This window comes from Rhinolophus hipposideros (genome assembly GCF_964194185.1).
Source record: "Rhinolophus hipposideros genome assembly, chromosome: 3".
Classification (NCBI taxonomy): domain Eukaryota; kingdom Metazoa; phylum Chordata; class Mammalia; order Chiroptera; family Rhinolophidae; genus Rhinolophus; species Rhinolophus hipposideros.
In genome coordinates, this window is record NC_138049.1 from 89,201,566 (window position 1) to 89,208,471 (window position 6,906).

Consider the following 6,906-nt stretch of genomic DNA (forward strand, 5'->3'; position numbering starts at 1 on the left):
ATGTTCTTCCCATCAAATTTAGCTTCCCAGTGACCTATTTCTCCCAGAATTTCTAGATAGTTTCCTAGAATAATTCACACTAATGTTCTAATATTAAGTATATCATACCTCCTAGGCATATTTTCATCTTAGCAGATTTCTCAAGCCACGGCTTAAAAGAATAGATCTAAAGATGAAATTCCAATTCCTGCAGAAGGCTATTTTAGGAGAAGAGACTTCAGTAATATATTAGTATCCTATTGTTGCTACTACCACAAATTTTGTGCCTTAAAACAACAGAAATTTATTCTCTTAAAATTTTGGAAGTCAGAAATCTGAAATCAGTTTTGTTATGCTAAGATCAAAATGTAGTCAAGGTTCGTTTCTTCTAGAGTTTCTAGGGGAAAATCTGTTTCCATGTCTTTTTCAGCTTCTAATGGCTGCCTATGTACCTTGGCTTGTGGCCCCTCATCCACCTTCAAAGCATACCTCCAGTGTCTACTTCACTCCAACTTCTTGGTTCACATCTCCTACTATTTTTCTGATCTCCTGACTCTCTGAGGACTCCCGTGATTATATTTGGAGCCCACCTGGATAACCCTGGAAATTCTCATTTATAGGTCCTTAACCTAAACACATCTATAGGTCCCTTTTGATATGTAAGGTTAACATTCACAATTTCCAGGGATTAGAATGTGGAAAGTTTTCAAGTAGCCTTTATTCAGCCTACCACAAACAATATCCTCTATGGCAATTTATGTTGGTGGGTGAGATTGACTCTATAGTAATGAATAGCTATAGTAATGACAAATCCTATGCCAGCATGCACTGAGCATATAATTTGGGAATTGAGGGTGAAGTCCTCCATGATTATAAAACCCACCATCATATACCTCTATGGTCACAGTTGCAGGGAGAATAGAGAGATCATAGAATGGAGCCCTTCAGTCCACTCCTCTCTAAGACCCCCTCCCAGTGCTGCTGAGATTGAGGTACAGCAACAAAAGGAAAGGTACCATAGACACAAAGATAAAAGTCATTGTTGAGCTTATTGGATCTCAAGGCAAAAGTGGTATGTTTTGAAACTCAAGGAATATAAAAGAAAATATTTGTCTTTTTTCTTTTATTTTTTCTGATTAGTTCATTCATTTATTCTTTTTTTTTTAATTCCACATATAAGTGACATCATATGGTATTTGTCTTTCTCTGACTTATTTCACTTAACATAATGTTCTCTAGGTCCATCCATGTTGTTGCAAATGTAAGATTTCTTTCTTGTTTATGGCTGCATAATACTCCATTGTAAGTACAATTTTTCCTTGCTCAATTCATGTCTTATATACTTTTGGGGACCTGGATAAGGTCCACCTCTGGTCTCTGAGGCTCCAATGAGCTTTCCCTTGCCTGAGGTTGTCTATGCTGCCCTCATGACAATACAAGGCCATGCCTACGTGATGAGTGGATGTTGACGTTTTAGAGAATACGTCTGTTTCCCCAATTAGGTTATAAACATAGTGTCAGCAGAGACCATTTCTCCTATATCACTGAGTTCTTCTCTACCACACCCTAATACAGTAACCTAGCAACAGAGTGCATGTGAATGTTCAGTGAATGAGTATGGGAAAAAAATTGTTTCCCCAAATCAGACTTAAGGTAAGTTCTGTGCTTTTAAAAATACTTGTAAATAAATGTTTCTAAATATTTATGATTCTCCTAGGCAATGAGTAGTTGCTCAGTAAATATTTGTTGATTGATTGCTACCTTAAGTCCCATAGAAGGAAAATAATTCTGAGTTCACTTTTAGTGGCGTTAGCTACCTTTATATTTATTATTCCTGAGTATTTTATACCAAAGGGGTTGGAGTTTGAAGTGTAAAACAAGTTTTGAAAGGAGCTTATGATAATATTTTTTCTTCTTTATTCTACTCCTAAACACTGCAAATTAAAAAACAAGTACTTTATAAATACACCAGATGTAAATACTGTTTTAAAACCAAAGGCTTATATAATCACATGATGCTTTATAAATCATTGGTAAAGATACAATGGCTTAAAGTCAGTAATGTATCTATTTCATTATCACATCCTTTAAAAATTTTAATTTAATGCTACCTCAAAGCTCTGATCGCTAGATAAAGATGTTATTAATGTATAAAACAAAGATTAATATACCTAATAATTAAAAGCCTCTTAAAATTTTAGGAAAAGATGACCATGGCTAATCCCCTAAAAACTAGTAAACATAGTACTTATAATAGAAAAAATACAAACAAAAATAAACACATAACATTTATTTCAATGTACAGGCATACCTCGGAGATATTGTGGGTTCCATTCCAGGTTCCAGATAATAACTATAAAGAGAATATCCAATCAAATGAATTGTAATATTTTTTGTTGGTGGAGGGTCTTGCCTTCAATTTGTAAAAAAGTAACATCTGTGAAGGGAAATAAAATGAAGTGCAATAAAACAAGGTACACCTGTAATGCAAATTAAAACAAGATAATGCCACGTTTCACTTATCTAATTGGCAAATATTCAGTACATGGGAGTATACTCTTTATCCTGGCAAAAATACAGCCTAAGAAGCATTCCCATGCATTATTCATGTGGCTATCAGTTGATATAAACTTTATAGAGGGCAATTTAATCATTATCAAAAGACTTTAAAATGTACATATATTTGTCTACGTGGTTCAAAAATAAAAATTTTACCTAAATAATTTATTGAAAAATATATGGACCAAATACACACCGCACTCATATGCCAAAACAACAACACATTTCCTACACTCTTGATGAAAGAGAAATAATTAAATCAAGATTGGGACATTCACATAACTAAAGGTTTGATTCATTAAAAATTATGTTTTCAAATAATAATTGCACAAGAAATCCTTACTTTTAAGTATTCAGTTAAACGTATAGGATGCAAAGAGAGTACTATATAAATCTGTGTGTGTATTTATGCCCATATTTATATGTATGGGTGTACGTGTTAACAGGAGTTATCTCTGAAAGATGGTTTTATTGGTATTTTTCATTTTCTTCCTTATTTTTGTTTTATTTAGACTTTCAACAATTAACATATTACCTTTAATCAAATAAAAATCTAGTAAACTCTACTTAAAAGAGGACTAGAGACCCCAGCCTCCACCCTGATAAGCAAATCTCCCCACTGCCAAACTTGGAAATACCCAGCTGCACAACTTCACTTTATATTGGCATGCTTCCCTTTTGCCCTACTGTGTGAGAATCAGCTGAAGAGAACTGAGCATAATCTGCAGCCGTGCCAACCATGAAGAGGTCGTGGGACCCAAGGCTGCCTTGGGAAGCCTCTCTTATTTCCTCTATTCCTCTTCACCATTGTCACCATTGTCCAAAATTATGATGAATGGACGTAGTCTACTCATTGCAGTACACCAGAGGGTTCTCCCCACCAGACCCAGCTAAAGAAACATTATTCTTATTACTCTCCTCCATATGGTGGCCTAAGAAGGGGTGGAGGAAATATGTGTTATGTGCAGCCGCCAGAGGATGGAAGTGGTACTGTACTAAACACGAGCGTTAACTAGACTCAGTATTAGTGATGGTGGTGGGGAGCCGTCCAGGCTCTGGGCTGCCTGAAGGCAGTGGTGATCCCCTGCTTGTCCTATCTGTCAGTCTATTTGATCTCCAAATGAATTGCTTTTGATAACAGCTATATAAATGCAGAACTGATCCGCTGGGCCTTCTTAAATGAGACTCCTCACTTTCATCTCCCAGTCATTTCAAAAACCAGATAGACTTGTTAGAGGTTTTAATGCAATGGTTTATGTTTTATCTTGCTGGGTTTCAGGCAGCATTTATTTAGCTCTGAATTCTTCCCCAGCCTCTATGTGAGAGGAGAAACATTTGCACACACAACATTTGGGGTTTCTTTTTTAAAAGTAAATACATTTAATACAATAATATGTGGTTTTTCCTGCTTTATTGTGCTTAGGAAAGACAATAAACTTCATTTTAAGGAAGGAGAGAGGGAACAGAAAAAGTCACCATACAGACAATTTTCATTATTACACCCTTGACAAAGTTGCAGGGACCCAGAAATGAACAATATCAATTTTCAAATTCTATAAAACAAATCATTAAGGTTCCCCCATCCAATGACACCCAGGAAAATAAATCACAATTAATTTCACTTAAAACAAAGAAAGACAAGTTTTCTTATGATTTTTCCACGTTGCTTGTATTATCTATAAAAGAATGATTTGTGGAAGCCTAATTATTTTTGCCTCATACCTTTTTCTCCTTACACCTCACATCCTTATCTCTTCCACTTTCACCTCTTTCCTATTGTATGAATGAAGCAAACTCTTCTATTAAAGAGAGTGGGGCATCATTCATAATACACAGAACCTTTTGTAAGAAGCTTTGTTTATTTACCACTTATACGCTACAAGTAACCTTATTTAAGGGGAGGTATTTAGGGGGAAAGACACGACCTACTGCAACCAGAGAATGAAATAGAGCTTGATTTCCCTTTCATTAGAAAATCTCTCACTTTATGAAATAATTGTTATAACAAGCACAACACGAACGGTACATGTGTGTATAAACCAAACCACCTAATTGAATTGTGACAACATGCTATTTTGAATTATGGTTTTCAAATAAATAAATTATGGTTTTCTATAAAACATATAATCAGCACAAATCTGAATTTTTTTTATTGATCACGTTTGGTTAAAATGAGACCATTGTCTCATAAAATACTATAACAGTTTATTCCAATCATTGTATAGTAAGACAACTTGCAATGATACCTTTTTAAAAGTGATATATAACAGAGCAGAGAAAAGAAAGCCACATGGTATGACATACTTGACATATCTCTGGGAGATGAAATTCATTTTTTGATAGGTGAGCTATCTCATAATTCAAAGTGTTAAAGCTAACTGGAGATGGATTAAGAAGATTTTTTTCTGCATGGTAGAAAAACACATTCATATCCTATACAGTGCTTTTACTCTGTAATTTCCTTTTGAATCACAAGATAAAAGAAGCTTTTTAAATGCTTGAACATTTGGTTAAAGCAGCGTATATTGTAATCCCAGCACTGAATGCAACAGGTTACAGCTGCTGGTGATAATTAGATTGCCCCTGTGATTTTTTTTTCTTGTTACTCTTTCTAAATGTTTATATAAATACTGAAAAACTTAAGTTTCTTCAAGCAGAATATACACATTAATGGAAAATTAACAAGTACATAGTTTTCTTGAAAAAATGTTTTTATTGATACTTGTAAAATAATAAATACAACTTGCAGTGATAAAAATATTTTCCAATGAGAAAAATATAGCAATGAACTATTTTGATTTTCATTTCTCATATGAACAAGGTAGTAGAGTTAACCAAAAGCCATGCATCTCTATTCTTAAAACTTTTACTCTACTCTGTCTTAGACATGAAATAAGCCAAGAAAAAGAACAGGCATACAGATTGTAAAGGAAGAAGTATTGCCACTGTAGTAAAACCCAAAGCAGTTGTTTTAATTTCTAGAATTAATAAATGAGTTTAACAAGGTCATAGGATACAAGATGAGCACACATATTTCTACATACAAGCAATATACATTTTGAAAACAAATTTAACAAAAACAAGAATGTTGTTGATTCAAACCTCAGGTGTTTCCCAGATGAAATCTGAAACTGTGCCCCATACATGAGGGCAAAGAGAGATGGAAGAAAGAGCCAGACCACTCCAGATTGGTTAGTGGTAGTTCTGATAAGGCTTGTCTTGCGCAATTGCAAGATGAGTATATCTCCACAATCGCCCACCATAATCTTAAAAATTTATATAGAGGCCTTAACTGGATTCAGTCACATATTCAGTCCGGGTAGTTTCAACACCTCACTCTTTCTTCGCTGCATCCTTGAAACAGCTTTGGCTACGGGAACAGTGGGCAGACTTAGGGGAGGAGATAAGAAGCCTCTCATTGCCCGGATCCAGGTTGAGGGTCAACCAGCAGTTCCCTCCTCTGAATGAGTACCTACAACAAACATTTACAATAACTCCCAGAAAATTAAATATTTAGGTATAATTTTAACATACCATATAAAGAAGCTCCATGCTGAGAAAAGTAATTTTAAAAGCCCTAATTAAATGGAGGGATATAGGATATGCTTGGTTTGGAAGGCTCATCATGATAAATTGTCATTTCTTCCCCCAAATTAATCTATAGATTTATTATAATAGCAATCAAAAGTTTCAAAAGGACTTTTACATAGATATAAACAAGATGATTCTAAAGTTTATATGGAAGGGCAAAAAAAAATAGGTTAAAATAGTTTTGAAAAAGAAGAAAGTTACAGAAATCACACTACGATATTAATTTAATTCTCTAAATTTTTCAGTTTAGATTCTTTAGAATCAAATCCAGAAATAGATTCATGGAAATATAGTCATTTGCTTTTGTGAAACATAAAAAGACAAGTCAATCAAGAAATAATAGAGTTTTCAATAAATTATGTTGGTATTATTGGGCGTCCATAGTTTTAAAAAAGTAAGCTTTGACCTAAACAAATATAACCTTATACAAATAACTTAAAATGTATCGACCTCAAAGTGAAATGTAAAACTACCATATTTTTTAAATGAAACTTAAGATAAAATCTTCATGATCTAAATTGGAGGAAAATTTCTTAGATATGACATCAAAAGCACAATCCATAAAAGAAAATATTGATAAATTAGACTTCCTAAAATTTTAAAAAGACTGCTCTGTGAAAGACTCTATTAACATAATTAAAAGACAAGCTACAGATTGACAAAAAAAATTTGCAAGTCACGTATCCAACAAAAGATTTGTATTCAGAATAGAACAGAGAACACTCCACAACAGTAAAACAAAAAAACCTAGTTTAAATTAGGCAAAGGGTTTGATTA